Raw genomic sequence first — 27,315 nt, 5'->3', positions numbered from 1 at the left:
AGATGAGGTTGTTTTGTCTGGAGAAACGAAGGCTGAGGGGAGACCTCACTCTCTACAACTCCCTGAAACAAGGTTGGAGCCAACAGGTGTTGGCCTCTTCTGAAAAGCCACAACTGATAGGAGGAGAGAAAATGGCATCAAGTTACAGCAGAGGAGGTTTAAGTTAAACATTAGGAAAAACTTCTATACCAAACGGATTCTCCAAGACTGGCACAGGCTGCCCAGGGCAGTGTTTGAATCTGTCACTGGATGTACTCACAAGCGGTGTTCAAGCACATGGCGTAGTAGTAGTCCTGGTAGAGTATATAATGGTTGGACTTCATGAGGATCTTTTCCAACGAGAGTGATTCTGTGAGTTCATCACGTTGGTTTCTTGCTTCAGAAGGGCAGGTACTTGAGAGAACTGCAGTTTGGCAAGCCTGAAGGAACACAACAGCACTTGTTAGAAGGGCAGAGAAAAAGCCACAGCCCCTTCCCCACACTGAAGGAGGGGATGTGCTGTTGCTACACTCTAAACACAAAACTCAGCAGAAAGGCTCAGGCCAGACCTGCTGGGTTTGGGGATGAAGTGGGGAGCCATGGGGGAAGAGCAGGCAGTGTGGACCCGAGGTGCTGCTGGCATCACTGGTCTGTCTGGGTGTAGGCAGTGGCACCGCAGGACAGCCTGATGCCGTTTTTCCTTTCCCAGTTTTTGTGGGCTTGCTTGACTGAGCAATCTTCATGTTTGTGTTTGGTTTTTCTCCTTTTTCAAAGAGAGGGTGATGGGAAGGAGACAACTTGAACTCTGCAGGCTAAAGCACAGGCTGTTTGTGTGAGGAACACAGCTTTGTTACATGATTAGGGCAATGGCAGCCCCCAGGCACTGCTTCCCACTACAAACAACTAATATTAATAACTCATGCCAGAATTGCCTGCTAGTTAATAACCTGGGCTGCTTTCCACCCCAAGGAGCACATAACAGCTTTGTGTTTTCCCCAGTTGTGTTCCCACCCTCTCCACCCAGCATCACTCCCTAACTTCAGACTTTCCCAGGAAAAAGGAAGGGGCTGATTGCCCAAGGGAAGAGCTGATGGTGTTAAACAGGAACCCCTGCACCCTGTGTCCACCTGCACAAGTGCCTCCTCGCCTGCCCTGTGTATGGGCTGCAGCCCCAGCAGCTGATGCAGGACTGTTCTTAGCTTGGTCCCCTGTTTCCCCCATGGCCCAGAGATGAAGTGACCCATTTCATGCCTTGCCAGGGAAGCAGCCGCCCTCCCTCTGAGCTGAGACGTGATAGACCAAGGCTGTAAGTGATGGGTGGGAGCCCCATTGAGTCACGCTTCCCGTTGCAGCCACAGGCAGGGTAGTGGTGGCAGGAGAGCAAGGAGCGTGCTGGGCTGCATCTCCCTGCCCAGCTTGGTGCAGCTGAGCGTGGCAGCAGCACAGCTGGGCCCAGGCAGTGGGCAGCTCAGATGGCGATGAACAGGATCGTTACCCAGGGGCTGGCTGAGCTGCTCTAGCCTTGTGCCAGCAGCACTAGGATGGCTGTCAGATCTGAGGCAGTCTCCAAGCCACCCTGCTCTGCAGAAAAACATCTCTAACGTTCCCACGACTGGAGCAAGACAGAAAAGACAAATAATTTGGACAGCAACATGAAACAGTGGCAAAAATCTGGAAGACAGAGGAGGAGAATGAAAAAAAAAACCAAGAGGGTGGAAAGCTCTATAATGACTGTAAAGAGCCCCAGATGGATAGGAACAGAGAAAAGGCCAGAGACAGAAATAGCAGCACTAATTGGCTGAGCTGAACAGTTCCTGCTATACCTGAGCATCCTCCACTGTCCTCAGAGCCTCAGCTCTGCCAGCCCCATGCTGGTGAGGGGGAGTGGGAGCAGAGAGCTGCTCAGACCTGGATGCACAAGAGTTCTCAAGTTCCTATAGCAACCCCTAGTGAAAAGCCCCAAAAAGGGCTATATAGGCACCTGTAGAGCTGGACAAAGAAAAGGCTGTGGCTGCAGGCAGCATCTCCTGAGGGAGGACTGTGGGAAATGTGTGCTTCTCCTTCCTGAACATTTCCCACTGCACCTTTGCTGCTGAAAGACTTCCCATTTCCATGGCACAAGCAGCCAGTCCTCCCAAGCCTATCCTGCCTTCAGGCAGCTCATCTTTGAAGACCTACAGCACAGCCCTGCAGTGCCAAGGGGTTATGGCAACGTTTTCACTGGCCAAATTCTTTTATCTGCCGAGAAGGCTTTTTTCTGGGAAAGGGCAGATCTGCCTCATTCCTGGCATTGCTGACCACTGGTCCCCAGGCCACTGCTTTTAGTAAATCCCTTTGATTTGGCTGTAGGACCTCACATCGTGGCATTGCCAGAATGTGCTGTTTTGGATGGAGCTTCAAAGAAAAACAAATGGCCAGAGGCATCTCCGTACTCATACCCTTCCATCATCCTGCAGCAGAAGCTGCACTTGAGTCTTTACCACAGGGTTACAGAGGTCCAAGAGGGCTAAAAAAACCCCAGCTCATACAATGTATGAAAGCACTTACTGCACACTAGACACTCCGAACAGTGGAGCTCACTGCCAAATGGAATCATAGAATCAACCAGGTTGGAAGAGACCTCCAAGATCATCCAGTCCAACTTAGCACCCAGCCCTGTCCAATCAACCAGACCATGGCACTAAGTACCTCATCCAGGCTTTTCTTGAACACCTCCAGGGACAGCAACTCCACCGCTTCCCTGCACAGCCCATTCCAATGCCAATCACTCTCTCTGCCAACAACTTCATCCTAACATCCACCCTAGACCTCCTCTGGCACAACTTGAGACTGTGTCCCCTTCTTCTGTTGCTGGTTGCCTGGCAGAAGAGACCAACCCCACCTGGCTACAGCCTCCCTTCAGATAGTTGTAGACAGCAATGAGCTCTGCCCTGAACTGCCTCTTCTCCAGGCTAACCACATCTAGTTCCCTCAGCCTCTCCTCACGGGGCTGTGTTCCAGGCCTCTCACCAGCTTCATTGCCCTCCTCTGGACACATTCCAGCACCTCAACATCTCTCTCAAATTGAGGAGCCCAGAACTGGACACAGTACTCAAGGTATGGCCTAACCAGTGTTGAGTACAGGGGAAGAATAACCTCCCTTGACATAGGTATCTCTCAAAAGCTGCCTAAAATATATGGCTGCACATCACATTCTTACTTGCCCCAGCTGGAAGCCTTCTCACCTGTGTCACTCATGTTTGTGGCTACTTGGTGACATGGCATCACTGGAAGCAGGTCCCAGCACCTGTAGTGAGGCCAAGGGCTGGGGCAGGAGAAGACAGAGGGCTGCAGGGCCACAGTACATGGCAAAGTGCCACAGCATGTATGGGGGTCAGGGTTGGTTCCCTTCCAGCAACAGTAAATGTCAAGCTCCCCTTTACAGCCGTGCAGGAAGGAGCAGCAGAGACAATCCCTCAGGGATGCTCTCTGCCCTTCACTGCACCCTTGGAGCAGGCAAGCTGCTGCTGCTGACCTGATAGGTCAGTGCACTCCTGTGGGTGCCATTACTGGGGATGTGCCTGGCCACCCTCATCTCTTCTATTGCTAAACTCCAGGAATTTGTGTCACTTTGAAGTCCACAGTGTGAATCCCAGCCCACCATGTGGCCTTGCTGCAAGCTGGTGCAGCATGAGCGAGCCCAGTGGCACAGCTTCTACACCTGCCCCACATCCAGTCCTTGCCCTGCTTTGGGAGCCTCTCTCTGCCCTTTCCTCCTTTTGTCAAGGCCGGGGCCGTGGCACGGGAGCAGACTCAAACTACTGCATGCTGGTTTGTCCTCTCCCTGGCCGGTCTCTTGGAGATTGCTGCTGTTCTCTCCCGGTGACACAAAGTGCTGGGAGCTGTACAAGGCTCACCACAGAATTCAGGAGGCAGCAGTGCCTTTCTTTGCTCTGTGGAGTGCAGTCTTGAACCAGTACAGTGCTTCCTGCTTTATGCCCTGAAACAGCCTGGCTTTCAACTGGCTCTTCACCTGAGCTCTACTCTGTTGTTTTGGATCCTCGCTACAACAAAGATACTGAGGTGCTGGAGTGCATCTAGAGAAGGGTCTGGAGAAAAATGTCTTGCAAGGACCATCTGAGGGAACTGGGATTGTTTAGTCTTGAGGAGAGGAGGATGAAGAGAGACCTCAGTCCCTACAACTACCTGAAAGGAGGTTAGAGCTAGGTGGGTGTTAGTCTCTTCTCTCTGCTAACAAATGACAAGAAGAAATCATAGACTTTCAATCACATCATATGATTGAATGGTCTGAGGCTGCACCAAGAAAGGAGTTTATGTGCTGTTAGGAAAAAAATTCTGTACTGCAAGAGTGGTCAGGCACTGGAACAGGCTGCCCATGGAGGTGATGGAGTCACCTTCTCTGGAGAAGTTTAGTAAACATATGGACATGGCACTCTGGGATGTGGTTCAGTGGTCATGATGGTATTGAGTTGCAAGTTGGGCTTGATCTTAGAGATCTTTTCCAACCCAAACAATGTCATAGAATCATAGGACATTGTTTGGGTTGGAAAAGATCTCTAAGATCAAGCCCAACTGACAACACCATCATGACCATTGAACCATGTCCCAAAGCACCATGTCCATATGTTTACTGAAACAATGTTATGATTGTATGAGAGAGCAGAATGAGATGGGGAATGCTTCTCTGCTGATGCTGAAGCCAGAGCCTCTTTGACTATCCACTTCTACTTGAAACACAGCTGGGATATAAGGTTGCCTGATGCAGGCTCAGTTCTGCCCTTAACAGCTCCCCCAGTTTCAGCAGCATGTGTGCCAACTCTCTCTGCCAAGCTTCCCTCAGAAGTGTCACACAAAAGTACATCTAGTCTTGAAGCTTTGATTTGTCCAGTTATATATGATCTCTGCTGAACTCCATCCTCCTTTCTTTGTGCATCTTCTCAAAGTCTTTTCCTTCAAGGTAACAGGCTGCAGAGTGATGGGATCTATTCCTCTGCTCCTACGCCAGCTGGGGAGCTTTATGTCAACATTGTCCTGAAAACTTTAGGATTTCCATCAATTTTGGATGCAAATTCCCTTTCCTTAAAAGAGGCATGCATGGTCCCTTTAGAGTCAGCCCATGGCGGGCTGGTCTTGTGCTAAACTTAAGCATGGAAAGCCCCCAAACCCCAACTGACCTTGTTCCCAGTGTGCTCCAGGTAGTGTCATTGCCTGGATTTGCTGGTGGCTCTGTGGTGTGTTTGCCAAGCATGGAAAGTCTTTTGCTGGTGAAGGCTGGTCCACTGCAATGAGAACATTAGATTTAGAGGAAGAAAAGCAAAAGGACAGTATTTAGTCATTTTTAGACTGGACAGACTCAGGAAAAGTGGTACCAGCCCACTTCTGAATTGAAAGCATCCCCAAAGGCTGCAGCCACACATGACACAGGGCTGTGGCAACTGGCATCCAGGGCCAGCTCCTCCTCCTCCAACCAGGGACCATTTAATGGTTTTTGCAACATAGGAGGGCTCCAAAAACCACATCTGAAAGCCTCAAGAGGTGAACATCACAGCTGCCTCATTGCTGTTGGTGCATAGATGAACTGGCCTCTGGATTTTGTGTCCTTTCCCAGGTAACACAGCTGGGGCATGGAACTACCCTGTGCCACTGTGCTCTCAGGGTCTGAACCCCCCAACTTCATCTTAGGTCAGCAGAGGAACGAAAAGAAAACCTTCATGAAAGGCAAACTAATGGCAGAAATGAAAAGGTGACTCAGCTGCCTGCCAGGAAAACCGCCTGGATGCTTCATGGGTGATGTGGCAGTGGAGCCCCATCCCCATGACTGCCAGGAAGATGGGGCCCTACTGGGCAGCCAGAGGCATGGCAGGGATGCCAGCCGAGAAGCACGCATCTTGCACAGCCCAGCCTGCTGCCGTCCCCACCAGTTAATGTTCCTGAAGATCTGGAACGCCTGTGTGGGCAGCCCCGCTCACAGCCGAGGGAATCGATGGCAGGAGGGTAGGGGCTCGCTGTGTCGGGCATCCCCTCCGCCCCAAGGCGCTTGGTGGCTTCTCAGGAATCCCCGACGGGTATCGGACGCTCAGCTCCGAGGGCTCAGCAGTGACCCCATCGCCCCTAGACGTGTGCTGCTGCTCGGGGCCGCAGCGGAGCTCGCAGGGTTGGCAGCAGGAGAGCTGGAGCCGCCTCCGGAGCGCCGTGCGGGCCTGTCTCAGTGCGGTGCTGCCCCGCCGTGGAGCCCCGGCTCACTGTGCGCTGCCGGCCGCGCCGCGCAGGCACCGCGCCTCCGCCCCACGGCTCTGCTCGGCATCGCCGCTCTCTGCCAGATCCTCCTTCACTGCTTGGGGCTGCAACGCAGGCTGCTCGCACCCTTCCCAGTAAACACCACAGGAGCACAGGATAAGACGCTGCAGGAGTCTGTCTGGGTGACATGGGTGCCGTTTAGCCCTGCTATCACCCTTTCTCCTTGGGAGCATCTGGACCAGAGAACGAGGCATCCCCAGCAAATCTGCTGCCAGGGGGAATTTGGCAGCCACGGAGCTGTTACTTGCAGGTGCTTCAAAGAGCAGCTGGGCATGGCAAGTAAGAAAAACCATGGCTTTGCCTTGGAAGGGCTGAAGGATGGCAGCCAGGCTGAGTGCAACCGCTTGAGCTGACTGCTGGCCAGCAGAGCAAGTAATTAATAGCATCTGGCTTATGTAAAGTAGCAAGAGAAGTGGTCCACTTTCCACCAACTCCCAAACCAATCCAGCAGTGCCATTACTGCTGGGACAGAAGGCTCACGGCTGGAGGACCAGCACCACCCACAGTGATACCCAGAGCACAGTTTGCAGCCTTTCACTGAGCCCATAGTGCTGCCTTTGGAGGCAAACACCCAGTTGGGGCCAACTCGGCTCAGGAAAGCTGATGGGCCAGCAGCCCAAAGCGGTGTGGAGTTTTCCATGGTCAGCTGCTGTGCTGGCATGGCTGGGAGCTGCTATTATTAGCTGGCATATGACTCACCCGTGAGACAGGAGCGAGCAGCCTCAGCCCAAGCAGGGCTGGGCACTGATAGGAAAAGCCCCATTGACAGCCCAGCCAAGAGCTGAGAGCCAGCAGTGCTCAGAGGAACCATCTGCCCAGTGCTTGGCTGCTGCATCTCCCAGCTGAGTGGGAAGCACTACCGCTGCGAGGGCTCACATGGCCCTGATGGTGTGGCTGGGGGAAGGAAGGAGCAGGGAACTACAGTGGTGTTCACACACTCCATGTAAAACATCACAAGAGAAAAAAAAGGATGGGGGATGTGTAAGAGGTCACAGCCTGAGAAAATGTGTTTGAATGAAATACAAAGAAAAATACTGAGCTCAGAAGAGCTAAAGCCCAAGAGCCCTTGTGCTGGCAAAGAGTGGGGGATCCCATGTCTCAAAACTAGGAGCAGAGGAAGCATCTGGGGCTGTATGAATGAGGAATGTGTGAAGTAAGGCCTGCTCTAACACAACCCCCCTCATACAGGCAAAGGGCTTATGGCTGCCATGCCTGTGCCATGGCTGGGTCTGCTGCAAAGTGATGCCAATGTGTGACACAAGTTGATGCTGAGCAGGGTAATGGGGCTTTGTAGCTGTAAGGCCAAAAGTGTCACATTGTCATGAGTACAGAGCAAAAGAAAGAAGGGAGGGAGATGGAAACACATTTAGTTTTCTGGATGGTAAAGCACTGATGCCCTAAGATAGCGATTTTGATTCATTTAAGCCTGGAACTGCAAAAAGACAGCCTGGTAACTAACACAGCTTGTAGGAACTGCAGCTGCTAATGTTCTCCCTCAGTCTCCTGACTAGTAATTCTGCCCATGTTGTTCCTCATTGTCCCTCTGCAAATGAGAGAAAGTCCAGTGTCCAGGTCCTCTTGTACAGTTATGAATCAAATCAATCGACAATAAAATGAGAAAATCACAGAACCACTAAATCATGTCCCAGAGTAACATATCTACACCTTTTAAAACACCTTCAGGATGGTGACTTCACTACCTCCACAGGCAGCCTGTTCTGGCTGTTCAGTCATCAGAGCTGTTCTATGATCTTTGCTTTACCCTGCAAATCTTCTACCAAAATTGAAGGAAGGAAGGGAAGGAAAGGAGGGAAGGCAGGAAGGCAAGGCAGGCAGGAAGGAGGGCAGGAAGGCAAGGCAGGCAAGGGAAAGGGGAAGGGGAAAAGGAAGAGAGAGAGATAAAGAGAAGGCAGGTGGGAAAGAGGGAAGGCAGGCAAGAAGGCAGGCAGGAAGGCAGGCAGGGACGCAAGAAGGTGTACAATGACTTGGGTGATGGTGCATTGCAAGCTCTCAGCAGAGCACAGCTAAGGAGTGTCAGGAAAAGAGCTGTGGTTTTCTCCCTCCTAACCTCTTCCTCTATCTCAATTAATAGGCACTGGAACCAGTCCAGCCTCGGGGCACAGGCACATGTGGTCCCTGGGGATCCCATTTCATGGGATTTCACCTCTGACAAGGGAGGTGTTTACCCGGGACAGCTTGTTTGGATTATACCGAGCAGGGCAGGTTGTGCCTCTCAGCTCGAGCACACCAATGTGTGTCAATGAAGGAGGAGCAAGGATGTAATTTTCTGGACAAGAACTGTGGATGGAGAGAGGACCAACAGGTGGCATTCACCCACGGCTATAGCTCAATACCTGTGATCTGCAACCACCCCACCCTGAGGCAGTAATGCAATTGCCAGGCTGTTTTCTCCTCAAGCGGCTGTAAGTACTTTTGTTCTTCCAATGAGCTTCCTGTAGCAGGGTGAAGGAGCAGGAGTGTGCTTAGCCCTTTAACTCCATGTGAGGGCACTTAATGAACAAACCTCTCCTTACCTCCCAGCCAGCCTTCACAGAAATATCCAGGCACAGAGTGAGGAGCTTCCTTGATACCAACCCCCCTGGCACGTTTACAGACAGCAGAGCCCCGGTTCTGCCTAACAGCTGGAGAAAGGAGATCTCCCTAAAGTCTCAGCACAACACTGCCCAGCAGCATCCTGCTGAGGCTGAGCAGCCCAGTTCCTCAGGTCAGGAGAGGTCTTAAATTTCTACATCAACTTCTGAAGATTTCCACTCCTTGGGTCTCTCCAAAGTACATCATGTGCACGTGAAAACATACACATCCACATACAGGGTGATCCTTTAGCCTGTCTGCTTTCAAGCAAAGAAACTCCCTTTTCTGACTTGAGAGAGATACCAAAAGCCCCTGCAGCTCCAGCCCCTCTCTGTCAGCCAACAACCTAAAGTGAAGAGCTGGAAATTTGGCACTTGACTCATGTGCTAGCTCCAGGTTAGCACTGAGCTGGATCAGATCTGAAAAGCCTCATCTGTCCTCTGCACCCTGCTTTGTACTGCTGGGCTCTGCTGTGATTTCTGCCTGTGTCACTCTTGTGAGTGCAAAGAGTTTCAGTAAAGGGGCTTGATGCATACTGGAACATGGCAGTGAGAAACTTGCCAAATGCACTGCCCCATGACATCACTTGAGCTTTTGTTTGTCTTTTGATGGTGAGAAAGGAGAAGAAAAAAGTGAGGGGAGGAATCTGACTTGGAGCAGCTCCCTCTAAACCATTTATTTACCTTGTCTGCATGCCTCATGCTCTTACTCATGGGTTACAGCCATGAGCCTTGAGAGTCCCCAGCAGTAATCCCTCGACAGAGGAGCTGGCTCATGGCATGCTCAGTGCGTTTTTGCTCCATTGCTTTTCTCATCAGATAACAACACTAAGCAACTTGGTTGGTGCTTCTGGCAGCTGCTGCACTTCCTGTCCCCGTGAGTCCCTGACACACACGTACCATGGGAAATGCTCTCCTGTTTCAACACACAGCTCAGTGCTGGGCCAGACAACTAGGCAGAGGCCATGGACAGAGCTGAGCCATCAGGAGCTACAGCACACAGGAAGACACCCAAGTGTCCATGGCACTTGGAAGTGCCCTAGACTCACAGCTCTGCAACTGATGGTCAGTATTCTTTGCTCTGGGCCTGCACGAGAATGTGAGCACTCAAGAGCATCCCGGTGCTCCACAGGGATGTGAAGATGGGCCCATTGCATTGAAGCCTGGAAAGGAGAGGTGGGAAGGAATAGAAGGGCCTTGAGCAGGAAACAACTGATCATGCAGTGAGTTTGAGTGGTGTCAGGAAGGCTGTAGCCAGCAAATAGGAAAGCACAGTTGCCTGCTCTGGTTCAAAACAGAGTCTTGGCACAAGGGTGACAACCCACAGTGACTTTTACAGACATTTCTCTTGGGCCATTTCTTCTCCAGCACTGCACTGGAGGCAAAGACCCTCCTGCTATAAGCTCTAGCTGAGCCAGTTTACCCCACTCTGCTGTGGGTTTTGCTGGCAATGCCCTCATGGCAGCTTGGCCCCTCAATCCCAGATCACATCATGTGGTCTGCAGGCCAGATGAAGGATGGCCTTCATCTAGCTTTACAGACCTACTCTTGGCCTCTTTGTCGCAGCTTCTTTTACAAGCAAAGAAGAGAAATGGGCAAGATTCGCCTGACCTGTTTAAGACAGTGACCTGGGGAGGGGCTGACTCATAGCTCTGCCTATATTCCCCCATATTCTTCTCCACAAAGGGAGCCCAGCGTGACTGGCTCAGACGGAGACATCTATGTTTAGTCAGATGAATCCCACCCAAAGTGGCTGCAGCTGCTGGAGGAACGTGAGCTTTTGCATAATCACTTCCCTTCCCCATAGTTTTGGGGCAGAGAGAATTGCTCGAGCTGATGAGTCCTTGAAGGATTCCTTGACAACTGCAGAGTCTGCTCGGAGGATGTGTGTCTGCCTGCATCAGGGCTCAGCGCACTCAGCGGCTGCCAAGGTCCCGGGCAATAGGGCACTCAGAGGGCAGCACGGCCCCGGCGTTGTCACGCTCTGCTAGCAGGCAGCCTGGACTGGAAAAGGCAGAGACAGGAGCAGAAGACTCCAAGACATCTCTCAGGGTTGGAGAGCTACTAGGTTGGCCACACCCCAAGAGAAACAATTTCTGCCATGTCCCCTGGCTCCTACCCTTACCTCTGCCTTCCTCCTTTCGCTCTGTTTTCTTCAGTCATTTCCCTCCTGAGCAGAAACTTTTGGGAAACTTATTTCCTTGCACCTGTTTCAGCTGTGATGTAAGTGTGGTAATAACTCACCCACTGCTGGATGGAAGGCTGCAGTTACTCCTTGGGTTCTTTCCTTGAGAGGAGGGTTTTTTTGTGTTTTATTCCATTAGAGATAGTCATGGGTCAGAGCTGTGTGAGAGGAGCACTCCCATGGTTTGGGAAGGTCTGGAGTGGCACACCCCTTCATCTCAGCTGGCCTTCCTCTTGCTAAAGCGTTGATCCAAAGCCCAAGGTTCAAGGATGAAGAAGTTCAGATATAAGTCATGCTGCAAACTCTGTAGGTGAGGCCAGTTTGCAGTTCTGGTGGGGCAAAGCAACATGCAAAGACTTAAATTCTGCCACAGCATGAAATATCTTTCTGCATTCTTTGATGGGAAAGTCACCAAGGAAGGCTGGGCAAGCCAGCTGCTGCTTTGCCTTCCAGAAGCAGTGAACGAGACAAAGCAGAGATACAAGTTAATGGCAAGAACTGTCTCAGGAATATGGCCTAGGTGGCCTTATTCCTTCTCTGCCTAAGATCTCATGTCCTTCAGTAACAGAGAAGAACACATTTTCTGACCTGTTGTTTAATACAATCAGATGCTTTCTTCCAAGGTATGTTTCAATCTCCCAGCTCTCAGGGTTGTTACAACCTTATATAGAAGCTCCTGTGCTATAGAGGCTGTTTAGCAGAGCTTATACTGAGCCTGAAGTCTTCATCTAGCCTCAGGCAACACAGTGCTCAGCATAGAGCACTATGCCAGGGGTGATGGCTAAAGAGAAGAAAGCAGGGAAAGGGCTCGTGCAATGTGCCCAAGGGATTTTTGGCAGATGATTCAGTGGTCACACCGCAGGGCATTGCAGGCCTGCTGCAAGTGCAGTAAGTCCTCAGTGAGGTGGCACTGACAGGTAAGACTACAGGTAGGTGCCAAGAAGAAAGAGATGTACTGTGCCAGCTCACACCTTCCACCATCTACTTCAGAAGAAGAGCAATGATACCCTGCAACACACTGCCTGGTTTGTGCTGGAGAAGAAATATCTCTGCTCTGTTGTGGTCCAAACACTTAAAGCTGAAGGCAGGGCACTGGCACTGTCTCAGTGCAAAGCTGTAGCAATGAGCAGGCTGAGGAAAATGCAGACCATTCTATTTCTTGTCTTTGTCACCACCATGACCAAAAAGGACAAGAATGAGGATTCAGAGATAATAATCCAAGTCGAACTTCACATACTCCTGCTGGAGCGTGCTGCAGCCAAGGGATGCTCCTACTGATGCTTCTGCCATCCCCAAGTCCCATTATTTCCTTCTAGGTTCCCAGAGTCAGCTGAGCCCTCTTAGCCTCATTGAACCAGCAGCTATTGTGGAGGTGGTTAACACAATGACCCCATAATCCTGTTTTCCAAGGCAGAGCCTCCTGTCCTGTAGGTACTGCCTGAACTCTTTGTTCCCAGATGTATTACTTTTCATTTAGCTAAATTAAAACACATTTTCTTGGACTGTGACCATTCAGCCAGGCAATTCCGATCCCTCTGTAACAGTAAACTATCCTCACCATTATTTACTGGGCTGCAGGTGGACAGACTGAAACACTAGCCCTGCACAGATTGTCCCCATTCAGCTCAATGGCCTGTTGATGCTGTACAGTAATGGCAACGATCACAATGTCCAGGGAAAAGATTATTCCATAACTGACCCTTTCAGCTGGAATATTCAGTTCTTCTGAGATTTGGGATCGCCAAAGGAGTAGCATCTTTTTCTCCACAGCCTGTCTCATTGCTACATGATAACAACCTCTCACTGCCTCCCCCTCTCCATTTCCTCTGAATGAGGAAAATCACTGATAAGAAAGGGAGAGAGAAGGAAAACAGATTTACTTTGTTAGTTTATGCTCTGAGCCATGCAGTGACAGAGCTGCTGAACTGACATCAACCCCTTCCCTGCTTGCTCTGCTGCAGCTGCATCTTCATCTTTCTCTGAGCCATGCTCTGAGGCCAGATGGGGAAACTGAGGCACAGGAAAGATGGGAAATCAGACTGTTACCTTTCCTTTGCAGTACAGCAGCTGCTGGTATGCTATAGAATCACAGAATCAACCAGGTTGGAAGAGACCTCCAAGACCATCCAGTCCAACCTACCTAGCCAGTCAACTATACCATGGCACTAAGTGCCTCATCCAGTCTTCTCTTGAAGACCTCCAGGGACAGTGCCTCCACCACCTCTCTGGGCAGCCCATTCCAATGGGAAATCACTCTCTCTGTGAAGAACTTCCTCCTAACATCCAGCCAGGTAGAGGCCTGGAAGAGCTCACCATGACAGTTTTAACATCCTAAAGCAATTACAGATGAGTTACATGTACTTAGTAGGCAAATACATGGGGTGAGGGTTCTTGTCCCAGTCTCTATATTCACAGCATATTCAATACGAGCACAGGATAAACACTCCTTCCACACAACCCCATTAAGGTCCACTTAGCATTAGAAATGAGTTTGACTTCATCTGGGGCAGAGTCACCCTGCCATTACTGCTAAGAAGCCTGGCTCCAGCATACAGGCACAGCAGCTCTTGTACCCTCCCCATGCTGTGTGGCCTGAATGCATGGCAGCCTGCTGAAGAGGCATGGCTTTGCAGATCTCCTCCTGGGTTAGGGCATAGAGGAGCTGTACAAATCAGGACAACGAAACAAACCTAAGCGATCTGCCAAAGGTCAGATGCCATTCCTCTTCCTGGGATAAGATGAGGCACGAGGTCAGGGAACTTCACCCTCTGTGTGTGACAGCACGTTAAGCAATTTTCCAGGAAGAAATCACTCTGCTATGACCACATCTAAACCATGGCGTCAGTGAGGAACTTGAAGCCTTGTAGAGCAAGCTTTAAACCCAGACCACACTGCATTTGCTGGGCTACAGAGATGCATCATAAACATGGTGTGTGTGGCTTTACCACCTAGCCTCTCACCCCTCTGTGTCTCAAATAAGAGGGTGATGTCGTCAGAGCACATGCTGCAAAGGCCACCAGGCCACACACACGTATCTTTCTGCTGCACGTTGCCTAAATCCCATCGATCAATGACTTCCTGCACGGTTACTGGAATGCTGTGGGAAGAGGCACATAAAATTCCCTGCTCTCATTTAGCCCTCCTGTCAAAGCTAGAGAAGTCCTGGCCCAGCTTCAGCTACAAAAACATATGAAATATATCAGCTGAGGCTGAGCAGAGCAGCAACTGACGGCCAGCCCGGATATTGCTGCTCTTTGCTGAGAAGGTTACCTTCTGAAGCCAGGGTGGATGATTCATCCAGGAGCCCAGGTGCTCAGGAGACTGCCAGGTACTGTGGTAGAGAGGTCCAAAGGCAGACTAAAGGTAAATGAATATAAACCCACTGTCTATAGGTATAGCCTGCCAGTGGTTAAACCCCTACAAGAGTGACAAAAAGCACAATCCATCTTCTAGCATCTGAACTTCTGCCTTCTTTTCATGGCTTCATCTTGGGCACTCAAGATAAAGGACTCAGAGAACTGCATGGAGAGTGGAAGCCTTATCTTGCAAAGGGCTCCCAGATTTTGATATCTGGCTTCACTTAGAAGAAGAATGGAAACCAAAAAAGTTCACATGTTTCTAATGGGAGCTTGATTAAAAAGGAAAAAACCCAATGGAATGACTAGTAGTTATTGATTGCTTCAGCTCCATGGGACTTGAAACACTTTCACAGAATCACAGAACTTTAGAGGTTGGAAGGGACCTCCAGAGATCATTGAGCCCAGCCTCCCTGCCAAGGCAGGATCCCCTAGGGTAGTTCGCACAGGAATGCATCCAGGTGGGTTTTGAAAGTCTCCAGAGAAGGAGACTATACAACCTCTCTGGGCAGCCTGCTCCAGCATTCTGTCACAATTCCTCTTTGTGTTTCCAAGAAATTTCCTATGCCTCAGCTTCCACCAATTCCTCCTTGTCCTGTCACTGGGCATCACCCAGCAGAGCCTGGCTCCAGCCTCCCGGCACTCACCCTGCACATAGTTATAAACATGGATGAGATCACCTCTCAGTCTCCTCCAAGCTAAAGAGCCCCAGCTCCCTCAGGCTCTCCTCCTAACAGAGATGTTCCATTCCCTTAATCACCTTTGTGGCTCTGCGCTGGACTCTCTCAAGCAGTTCTATGTCACTCTTGAGCTGGGGGGGGGGGGCAGAAATGGACTTCCACAGAATCAGTCTCCTCAAGCAACATGCAGCTTCATAGCACACACTGCTATGAAACAGTTTCTTGTTTCCCTTTCTAAAGTTGGGCTTTGCTATTCACATTGAGCATTGTTTGTATGCAAACAACTGCAGGGAACTGTTAATGAGCAAAAGAAAAAAAACATCAGCACTTTCAGCTGTGATTGCAAAGTACAAACAATGATAAAAAATGCCTACATAGACCCAAAAATCAGTAAAGTACTTGGTTATGCTTTTTTTCAAACAAAGCATGGATGTGGTTTTTGTTCTTTCACTGATAAGCTCAAGCAACTAAGTTGTAGCCTTCATTGGTCAGGAATATTTGTTATGTGATAAATGCAAGGCAAACTCTTACTCTACAGCTGGATTAATTTCATAGTATGCATCACAGCAGTATGTGCATCGCTGTGCTAGGAAGAAGCCCAGACTGAAGCTCCAAGTCTGCAAGACTGGATTGGGGTTTTTTTCAGTTGTTAAGACATTGAAAGGTGATCACTGAGACTTCCGCAGCAGTTTAGAAGCGCGGTGCATGAAGCTATTCGGTCAGAAATGTACTTTAATAAACCACTTGGTTCTTGCAAGCCAGAACCAAAGCTGTTTAAGCTCTTTAGATGGGTGAAAAAGGAAGAGGAGAGGGGGAAAAAAAAGGCAACACACAAAGCCAAGCAGGAGAAAGGATTCCAAAAGTTTCATCTGTCACAGAATCACAGAATGGTAGGGGTTGGAAAAGACTTCTGGAGAACATCAAGTCCGACTCCCCCCTGCCAGAGCAGAACCACCTGACTAAATCACACAGGAACATGTCCAAGTGTATTTAGAATTACTCTGAAGAGGGAGACTCCACATCCTTTCTGGACAACCTGAGCCAGGGCTCTGCCACCCCCAAAGAGAATGATTTGTTTTAGTTGCGGAACCTCCTGTGTTCCAGACGGTGTCCATCGCCTCTTGTCTGTTGTTTACTTATCTCTGCATACAGCAGGGTGCAGGAATGACAGAATGGGGATGGGGAAGAAGAGTACTCAAGTAAGAGGGGTAGAAATGTCTGGTTCTTTGGAGCATGACACTAGAGATGGCAGAAAATAGTGAGGCTGTGCTGGCTGGTATGAAGCTGATGGTGTTTGTGCTGCTGAAGAGGAAGGAAGACCAGGTGGGGTGCCTCACATCTCAGACACTGGATCTTCCTGGCTATATTTTCTGGATGTTTTTAAATTAGCAACTCAAGGCAACCTCAAATTTGGCACAACAAAAACAAATGAAGCTGACCTGATAGTAAACTCAAAGACTGAGCAGTTTTGTTCAGGTGCTCATATATTCATTCTGGGCATTAAGGTAACTGGCAAGGGGAAATGAGATAAAAAAGTGGTACTCACCTGTCTGAACCTCTCCCTCCCCCCTCCAACATGAGGATATTGTGATCTTATCAGAAATGGTAGAAGAAATATGGCAAACAAGCTCTCGATGTCATCACCTTCTGGGAACTCACTGAGAACTGAGATTCTTGACTTTGGGTACATACTATCATAAGGAAAGCTGAAGAGGAAATACAGGTAGCTTTCAGGATTGCTTGGCCAAGGAAAAGAAAAGTCTGCTTTATTGCCACTATCTTCTACACATGACAGAGAAACAAAGTGTGTTGGTTGTTCTAGGTGATCTGAGTTTGACTCTGTGTACAAATGGGGCCTTTGTAAGAGGGCTTTGCTACCCTCCATGACACCTTGATACAGTGGTGAAACAGTCTTGAGTTTCTAAAGCTACCAGATAATACTTATGCAGCAATTGCATGCAGAAGGAGATGACTTTGCTATGGACTTCATTAAGTGTCTCCTCTATGAAGCGAGACTGAGAGACCTGGGGATGTTTAGTCTTGAGAAGAGAAGGCTGAGAAGGGTTCTGATCAATGTGTATAAATATCTGAGGGATGGGTGTCAAGTGGAGGGGGGCCAATCTATTTTTGGTGGTGCACAGTAATAAGACAAGGCACAATGGATACAAACTTGACCATAGAAGGTTTCCCCTCAACATGGGGAGAAACTTCTTTAAAGTGAGGGTGACAGAGCACTGGAGCAGGCTGCCCAGAGAGGCTGTGGAGTCTCCTTCTCTGAGGACTTTCAAAACCCACCTGGATGCATTCCTGTGCGAACTACCCTAGGGGATCCTGCCTTGGCAGGGAGGTTGGACTTGATGATCTCTGGAGGTCCCTTCCAACCTCTAACATTCTGTGATTCTGTAAGGAGGTAACAGCACACTGATCCTTGAGCTGGAAGTGACTGGTGGTGTTTGGGCTGTTAATTGTGGCATGACTGTACTGTGTATGGGCAAAGAAAGGAGATATGCAAGTAGCGATTAATACAGTCAACTGTTGTACAGTTGCTGTTGCAGAGGCATCCTGAAGGTTTTGAAAGCTACTAGCTAGCATACAACATCTAAAGAGAAGAAGTCTGAATGAGAATTGTGCAGGATAATAAAAATAAAAGATGAATGAATGGCCAATCTCCCTCTGTCCACAGTCAAGCTTGGGGCTTCAGCTAAAAGCTTATCCAAACTCAGCAGCAACTGGAAATTGACAGTTAAGCAGGTTAAAACAAGGGAGGAAAATATGAAGCATATTGATGACACTATGAAATACAGAAATTCAGCAAGGGAAGATGTGGTTTTGATGGAAACTGTCCTCCAGCAGGGAGCATATTTAGGTTTCCCTTCTCTTAGGAAGAAAAAGGAGTATAAAAAAATACATGAAGACCAAAAACTAACCCTAGCAATGACAGACAAACATTGCAAAACTGGTTATGTTGCTACAGAAAAGGCTGAAATTGTTACCTACTACTGTCTTGGAAAGAAGTGGCAAAGAGTCTATTTCATATGACAAGGTAAATTTTCTTCCAGTCCACTAGGAAATGGATCATTTTATAAAGTCATCTTAGTACAGTGTCAAACAGATCTCAAGAGGCAGCCCACAAAGAGCTCTGCTTCAGAAATGCAAATTTGGAATACACAGGCTGCAGGTAAGCAGAGACCCTCCCAGGCTCAATATCTCTCTGCCCTGAGCAAGAGGTGAGATGGAGATGAAGGAGTTCCAACCGCTAAAGTTGTGTGATTCTGTGAGTGGCAGAGGAGAAGCATGGGCATTGCAGCCTTGCTTTCTGGCCCTGGAGTGCTGGCTGTGGCTGCAAGCCACGTCTGTCAAAGGAGGGAGTGTTAAAAACCTGCCGAAAAGCCACACAATAAATGGCAAAACTGCATCTGAGTGGAAGGCTTTCAGAGAGGATTTTATTCCTGTCATCGCAAAGAAGATTCTGAGGCTCCTTGTTTTTCTCCATGAGGGGTGGAAACAGTGCCTACTAAATCTTTCAGCATCTAGCAGAGAAAACCATCACAACACTTCAAGGAGGAGAACCCAAACCAGAGCATATGAGACAACTGGCACTAAATGTTAAAAGATGGCTGTCTCCTGATGGTTTCACTGGCTTTGGAGAGGAGAGGTTTCACACCACTAACTGTGGTTAGCCAAGTCACTCCGTTTCTTTAGCCTCATCCTGGCCCATGGAGAAAGAGAAAAAAGCCCAGCAGAGGATGATTCAAGGTCCCTAAATTAATCATCTGATTTCAGTGTCCTCTGGAGAGTCCCATCTCTCTCTTTCTGCCATGATTACTGAGGGGTCCTAAGGAGGCGAGGTGTGTGCCAGGCAAGCAGTTGGGTATCACAAAGTCCTGCCTACTCTCCACAGACAACAGGTTTTCCCTTAAGGTCAGGATTCAGGCACCGGTGCAAGTGATGCATGTGGCCCTTTGTGCAGATCCAGCACTGACTTCCCAATTTCAGACCCTGAATTGCCCCAAACAGGTAAAAAAATAAAAAGCACAGGCTTGAGTCCACTTATAAAGTAGTCCTTCAGTGTTACAAACAACTTCCACAGTTTGCTTCCAGCTCACAAATGGCTCATAGCACAAAGTGAAGAGTCATAAAGCAACCAGTACCAAAGGAAATAAGTAAACCTAGTCCTGTAAGCACTGCAGTGGGAAGGATGCTTGCACCAAAAACCTTGAGCTAGTCTGTCAAGCAAAGTCTAATTGCATTTATTCATAACCAGGTGAGAAAATCTGCATTTTGGACTTGTCTGATTCATTACTCTGTCAGAAGTGCTGTCAAAAAGACACTTCCCTCACACCTTTTCCTTTTCTGCCCCCCTCCTCCTGTTAGCTCTCTACCAGGAGTGATCATTTTTTTCCATCTCTGCAAACACCTCTACTTCTTCCTCTGCAGAGGGTCTGCCAGGTGCCTTTGAATTTATTCCATCTTGCTCCTCTTAAAGTGCCATTCATCATCTGACTTCTTCAAAATGGCTTACTACAAAGATGATTACGGGACTGGAACATCTCTCTTATGAAGAAAGGTTGAGGGACTTGGGGCTTTTTAACCTGGATAGGAGATGACTGAGGGGAGATCTTATCAGTGTTTATTGATACTTAAAGGGTGGGGTCAGCCTTTTTTCAGTGGTTCCCAGTGACAGGACAAGAGTGAGCGAGCACAAATTTGACCACAGGAACTTCCTGACTTTGAGGGTGGTAGAGCACTGGAACTGGCTGCCCAGAGAAGTGGTGGAGTCTCCATCTCTGGAGACATTCAGATCTTGCCTGGACGCCATCCTGTGTGACCTGCTTTGGCAGAGAGATTGGTCTAGATGATCTTCAGAGGTCACTTCCAACTGCTATCACTCTGTGATTCTGTGCTAGGGGTGGGTTGCACTCCACCACTGAAGCTGCTGAAGAAATCACAAGCATGCAGCTTTCCAGCTACCACCTGTCCAGGTAATACCTTGCAACCCAGAGCGGGATCTCATACATATAAGCCACATCAAGGACCTGAGAGTTGGAGTGAGTTGTAGGTCTCTGTGGCTCACAGCGAGTGGAAGTGAGCCCAGGTACTTGTAAGCTGTTCCTATAATGAGCATCTGCACATCATAGGCAGGAGGCACTCATTTTATGTGCACTGCTGGGAAAGGCGGCCCTGCTCCCTCATCCTCCAGTCTACACTCACTGGTTGTAAATTTACTTTTCCTTGAGTTGCAGTAGTATGAAGCATACAGCTACTCAAGGCAAAGGACTTGTCTCCATGCTAAAAACCTCAGTGATTTTCACAGCAAACCATTTCTAAACTGGTTCAGTTAAACCACTGAAAACTCCAGTGGCAGCACTCCTTCTCTGGCTGATTTTGGTTACTCCTTCTGGATTTCCAGCTGAATAAAGCTGCTCTGAAATAGGCATGGTGTAAATCCATGCTAAGAGGATGTGACTGGAGATTGCTCTCCCCTTAGCTAACATAGTTTGCTAAACTGGAGGTGTTCATTCATGGAGAAGGAATAAAAAAGGGGGGGGCAATGTACACACAAAGTGGAGAGCTGAAAAAAACCCACATTTTTAGTCTCTTATTATGGGATGCACATTGATTATTTGTTCCTATCTAATTTAGCAACAACAGTAACACGAATCTCCTCCTTGACCCAAGGCAGCTGCCAAGTACTTAGTCCAGAACCAATTTCAGTGCTACTGTAATCCCCTGAACTGGAGAGGTGGAGCAGAAGTAAAGCTGAGCCAACCTGAAACTGTAGCTGAGCGAATGGCGCCAATCTAATTAAGTCAGGAAAAACTGTCCCTCAGGAGATGAGTCTCCTGTAGCTCACAAGCAAAAAGGTAGAGAACATGTGAATCTGGCCACAAGCCTTAGCTGTTGACAACCCAGCTTCCAAAGCATCTGCACACATGCCCTTTGGGAAGAAAGATAAGTGCTGCTCAGGAGAACCACACGTTCGTTTAACTCTTTGTTCTGTACTCACCCGGGCAAGGAGAAAACGTTTCGTATTGCGTTGAATACCAGCTCGGATTCTGGCAGGATTACTTGTCAATATTATTGCAGGCTCTTCATTTACAGTGCTTCAGCAATAAAGTTGTTAGGCTGGCTTTGAAATACAGAAATGCAGGCAATACAATCGCACTATGAAAGAGCGCTCATTAGCCTTTGGCTGACCTTGGGAAATTGCATTTCTCTCCAATTCTTCTACAAATTGCCTTTAAGGAGACCTCCTTAGTTGTAGCAAGTCACAAGGTCCGCCTGTGTGACTCATGGTTTGCAGCCACTCTCTCACGATCACAAGGCATGCTCGCCTTTGACATGCAGCCACAATTGCTACAAGGAGGATATGTAAAGATAATGCACCATTGGCCTTATTAATAGTGGTATGTTCTTATTTGTTTGGGATTTGGTGGTTGTTGTTTTTTTTCCAACCTCAAAAGTTTCAGAATGAAACAGTTGGTCTTATAAAAAGTGTCACTCGTCAAATTTTAGAGCTAGGTCATTGTAAGGACTTTGTCAGATTGTGACCAGGCATGATAATTTTCTTTTGAGCTGTGAAAGCTCAATTAAGTGTAAGCAGATACTTCTGGGGGCATGAGATGGCTCTCAAAGGGATGTGTTCTCTTGTTTGAGACAAACAGCACCACTACGTCTTTCCTCCAAGGTCCAAATGTTGCTGGACACATGCCACCAAAGATGTTGGACCAGCAGGTCAATCTGTATCCTGAATCAATGGCTCTCCTAACAACAGCCCTTGCAGCTGCAGAGAAGTCCTCCAACAAAGCACCTGGACAAACGAGGAGAGCTTGGCTCAAGGTGCACTTTGCCCCAACTTAATGAGTTTTGACTCCTCTAAGGTGCAGGTCTCAGCTGTGCTGTCTTCAGCACAACTTGGAACTGGCGTGTGACGCCTCAACCAATTACCTGCCTGCAGCGAGGCTGGAGCCAAAAGCTGCTCAGCCAGTCTTCTGTTCCTCTTGCATGGCAGATGAGGGGTCAGAGAAATGCTGGAGATGGGGTAAAGCAAGGCTTGGAGGAACTGCAGCTTGGGCCACACCAAAGGAGACGAAGCCTGTCTGAGAAGCCTGCCACAGCTGGCTCAGTCTGTGCCAGCAAGCTGATGTTCCACATCTATAATGCCAGAGTCACAGTGCTGCCAACCAGCACCCTTGCTGAGCAGAACCTCCCCACGTTGGCATCCTACTGCTCAGCTCTCCCCACAGGAGGATCATTGTCAGCATTGACTCAGGAGCCCTCCCTCTTCCTCGCACCCAGGCGACCCAGGGAGCCTGTGCTGACAGAGCAGATGCATAGGTCTAATTCCACCCAAAAGAGGGCAGTAGTGCTTGCGGACACGCAGACAGGCAGGCAAGACAGTAGTTAGTTACTCTCCAGCTGCTCGACTTTCCCAACCAGCTGACAGAAACTCTCCCCGGTCTTGGCACACGCGAAAGCAGTCCGCAAAGATCTCTCTCTCTATTTTTTCACACACTCTTCGCTAGCCTCTGCTCTCACTTCCTCCCCCTTTGACTCATTAGCTCTTTTACCAGCACTTCTCGTGAACTTCAGTGGAGGAAATCACATGGGTCCATCCCTGTCAGTGCTGAGTGCTCTGAACCAGGTGCCTCTGTGTCACCCCCATCTACCAGTTCTTGATCTGCCAGCGGGCACATGTCTTCTGCAGAAGCAGCTCTTCAGATGAGCTGTGGCTTGGGCGTAGCCGGGAATGGAAAGCTGGACGGAGCAGAGTTTATGGCAAGCAGGCAATGGTCAGAGCCTTGATGTCACAGGAAACCACTGATAGTGCAAATAATTCACAGCAATTAAAACAATCCCCACTGCACCAACTGTTCCCCTGCCTCTGGTCCAGCAGCTGTGTGGTTTCTAGTAGCCTGTTTGTCCAGCACCTCCTCACCTTCAGCAGGTGTCGTGCACAAAACAGTATCATCAAACCCAAGCGCCTGCAGTTAACACTTGTACCTATCACAGCCCTCACTGTGTCAGTTTCCACGGTCAAAACCCAACAGAGATCACAGCCTTGAAGTGAGGAGAGATGCTGGCTTTGTTTCCTAGCATCAGAGGGTTTCTTGACCTGGCAACCTCTCCTGTCCTGAAGTTGCTCAGTTAATGCTGTTTTCTTGGCTTCCACTTTAAAAACACCAGACAGAATAGCAGCAGCCAAGGTATTAACAACAAAAACAGCAGCAAAGACAATAGCAACACAAGTGTAGCTCATGAGCTTAGCTTTGTTCAACGGTCCAGGATCTGCACAGCCTTTGGGAGCTGGGCTCAGAGCAAAAACCACAGCCAACTTTCCCTCCTCTCCAGCTCTTAACGGCTGGGAATGATCCTGCGCAGGCTAGCACAGCATTTCACTTCTGGCTGAAACCAGACACAGCCCTGGCACACTGTGGCAGACACGGGCTTGGAGGTACCATATCTTCACAGGATCACAGGATGTTAGGGGTTGGAAGGGACCCAAGGAGATCACTGAGTCCAATGCCCCTGCCAGAGCAGGACAATACTATCTAACAGAGGTCACAGAGGAACACATCCAGACAGGCTTTGAAAGTCTCCACAGAAGGAGACCCCAAAAACACGTCACACAAACACACCACATCTTACACAATCACACTTGTAGAGACTTCTGTGGCATAGGCACAAGAAAGCCTCCATGCAGGCTGGGTTGACAGTTTTGCACGGCAGTCCCTTCAGCGATGGGTTGCCGCCTCCATGTAGCACTACAGGTCCTTACTAGGTTTCCCAACAGGAAGATATGAATCTGCCACTGCCTACAACCGACAGATTGAGGTCTCTGCTGAGAAGAATCTTTGAGTTCTCCTTCAGGTTTAATGCTGAGACTGTCCCTCCAGGGTGTGAGGTCTGGTTAGGGGATAGAGCAAGCTGAAGTGTGAGTGGACAAGTAACACCTGCACAGCTCTTGGTCATCTTCTAGTGAGACAACCCTTTCAGAAGGTCATTTCTGGGTAGCAGTATCACCCCTTCACTGACAAATGTCAGTTGCTGCCCTTTACGACTATTTCACAGTATCACCAAGTTTCTTGCACTAGCAGAAAAAATAACAGAGTAAGGTAAGGTCTATTACTTAAGTAAGTAGGTAAGGTCCTTAAATCGTGGCTGTACCTGCCCTGAAACAAACTGATTGTACTGCATGCAATACTTATTTGTTAATGCTTTTGCAGTGTGGAATCCATGGAAGTGGAGCTAGCTGTCTTCACCTGGGTGTGTGGGTCTTCTGAGGTACCCATGCACAACCCCATACATCCGCTTGGAGATGGGACATGCCCTCTACTGCCACACAGAAGGAGGCACTTGGGCATTTAAAATGTGACTTCTCTTGCATTTGAGCTGGACTGATGCCTAGGTAATCAGCAGTGCTTATCACACTTCCTGCACATCCCCTTCTTTCCCCAGGCTGCCTGGACACACACCCTCCTAAGTAAAAACCAAAAAACTTACAATGTCTCTTCCAGGGGAAAACACTACTTGAACCTTCAGAGCAAGACCTACCACCCTTAGAGGTGCATAGAGCAGACAGCAGAGTTGGTACATCTGCTTGGCATGGATCCACGTGGACAGACTAGTGTGACTCTTGAGAGACAAGGCAGGTTATTACCACTATACCTAAGACAAGAACTCCAGGTCCCTGATGCCTCTGCAGTACTCCCAGCTTTGGAGCTGGCAGTGGAGTTAGTAACAGGCATTCATTGCATAAATTGTCTTACAGATAACTGCAAGCAGAGCTTCAGCTCGGCCTGCAGCTTTATAAGTGCCATGGGCAAAACCTTGTGTTTGCTTTTATTTCTGGCTTGTAAGAGCATATGGTTAGATGCACTTAGTCTACACTTACTTCTCACTTCACTGCAGAAATGACAGAACCAGAATGAGGATGCCCATAGACCAAACAATGGAGCATGAAAAACCTGGGCCCTTTCCCTCCAGAGACAGAGAAAGAAGCTCTTGCTATTGAGTGTTAGGAGAAGATGAGCAATGCCAGCACTGGTGCATTTGGGAAAATGCAAATCTGAAATTCTTTCCCAGTGAATAGTGTCAGTGCCGTGCTATGTAGAAATGCGGGGAATTAGGCAGTGTCATCCCATGTGATTTGTACATACTTAAGAGGGAATTAAAACCTTGTGAACCTATCCAGCTTTACAGATGTTAAGGCCCGATTTGGCTTGCTGGTGTGCCAGTTTCTACATGAAGGCAACTCCACTGAGACCTGTGGAGTCATTAAACACTGACAGAAGAAAGCAGAGACACAGATGCTGCCACTCTCCTTACCGTGCCAAGAAATAGCCTGCATTTCCCAAACACTTTGTCCGTTGAGCAATAACATCACTGGCAAAGTCTTCTGTGATCTGCTCTGCCCATCGTCTCACCCATGAGTCCAGGAGTCCTGCAGGAGGAAGAGGTCAGCACTTTATCTGGACCTGGTTTTGGGTCCCCCTGCAGTGTTACAAAGACGTCAGCATCTCCATTCTGCTACTTGCACATTGTGAGAACTCAAAGGCTCGAAAGAGTCCTTTGCTGTACCGTTTGGTGCCCAGACTTCCCTTTCCTCTTAAGTTACTTGGACCACTTTAATGCTGGAGCTAATGCACCAACTTCTTTGCTGAAAGACTCCATTTCTAGTCCCCCAGTTGCAATATGCCCCCCTGTAACCATTATCCCTGCTGAGAGACTGCTTTTCCACCACACATGGAGTCATACATTCTGCTTTACAGTGGCACTACATCCCCCAACCTTCCTCCTCATTGACACTGGCAAGACAAAGTCAAGGCCAAAGCAACACTCATTGAAGTAGCAGAGGGACCAGTGACATTAGGGCTGTGAGCCTTCCCATCTGTGTGCTGAAAGGATTGCTGCACCATCCAAAAGAAGCTAGGCACATAAACTATGCTGGGTGCAAACCATGCTGAACACTAAGAGCAGCCTCTGAGCAAGCATCAGGCTGAGGATCTTCTTTCCACACCCACCTACGGAGGAAGGGTGGAGCAGACTAGACTGGGATGGGAATGCAATGTGCATCATGCTACCTCAGGATTTACATGCCTGCTGATTTTACTCATGCAACCACGTCGAGTCTCCCCACCTCCTCACCTCTGATGAGCTTTTAGCAGCAGAGTGGGTGTAAGGATATGAATGACACCATCCAAGTGCATTAAGTGAGGTAGATCCAGCTTCACTCACGATTCATGCTGTTCCCTGAGAGCAATTTGGCAGCCTTGCAGCCATGCAGCCAGGTGTCCATGCCAGCTCTTGCAAACGCACCCTTGCAGTGTTTTCCTCTCTTGGCCCTGGAATCAAATAATGGGAGAAAGGATTTGGTTTCCTTTTTGTTTGTTTTTGATATTTTCCTATGAATCCACCCAATTTTGCAACACTGCAAAATTAAAACTTTGCCCGTTGTTTTTGTGTCTGTCCTGCTGAGGGGAGGGACAGAAAGAGCTGGGTGAGATAAAACAATGGAAATTAGAGTGGAATGAAGGAGTGTGAAAAACAAGAAGGTTGAGATTGAGAAAAGCAAGACCAGGCTTGGGAGAGAAAAGCCCTCTTATGTATTCCATTTAGAAAAGACCCTCAGGAGCACCAAGTCCAATCGATATCCCTGCTCTACAAGGTGCACCCTAAACCGTATCCCTCAGTACCACAACCAAGTGACTTTCAAACACATCCAGGGTTGGTAACTCAACCATCTCCCTGGGCAGTCCATTCCAATGCCTGACCTGTATTACAGCTGTGCTCTGTATGGCCCAAACACCAACCCAGTAGGTACAGAACACACAGACAGGTACAGATTTGCTGATGGAGTGTTTTAAAGCTGTTATTCAGCCTAAGGCACAAACTGGATGACCTTGCCTGTAGCTACATTTGATTGCATACTTATATGTGTAAACTGAATTGCTTTTGAAAACCAAAGAAAAATAAAGCAAGTGTTGGATTAAAAGCAATAGCAAAATCACACCAGGTAGTCCTACAGCCTGGCAAACCCTGCAACTGCTTTGAGTTACTCCTGCCCCTGGCAGCTCCCCATTCTATGTGTGGTCCTTGGCCAGGGCAGCTGTGCTGCCAGGCCTCTGGCTCCCTTGCCTGCTCTCCCCTGGCGCATTCTCTTTCATTGGAATGGGGTAATATGCAGTAGTGGTTGGAGTTCAGCAAAACCCCAAATCAGAGGCTTT

General features: G+C 48.8%; 1 long non-coding RNA gene across 1 annotated transcript; it reads right to left on the bottom strand.

Annotated features, from left to right (window-relative positions):
- Positions 1–266: 266 nt before the first annotated feature.
- On the bottom strand, positions 267–26,427 carry LOC135189380 (uncharacterized). The gene is made up of 4 exons (XR_010308059.1): positions 26,237–26,427; positions 25,418–25,532; positions 5,154–5,258; positions 267–419 (listed from the first exon to the last, which is right to left on the bottom strand). It is a non-coding gene; the product is annotated as an uncharacterized LOC135189380 (long non-coding RNA).
- Positions 26,428–27,315: the final 888 nt, after the last annotated feature.

The sequence above is a fragment of the Pogoniulus pusillus genome, chromosome 32, assembly GCF_015220805.1.
Source record: "Pogoniulus pusillus isolate bPogPus1 chromosome 32, bPogPus1.pri, whole genome shotgun sequence".
NCBI classification, from domain to species: Eukaryota; Metazoa; Chordata; class Aves; order Piciformes; family Lybiidae; genus Pogoniulus; species Pogoniulus pusillus.
Note: the sequence above shows the minus strand (reverse complement) of the source record. Positions and strands in the feature narration are given on the sequence as shown.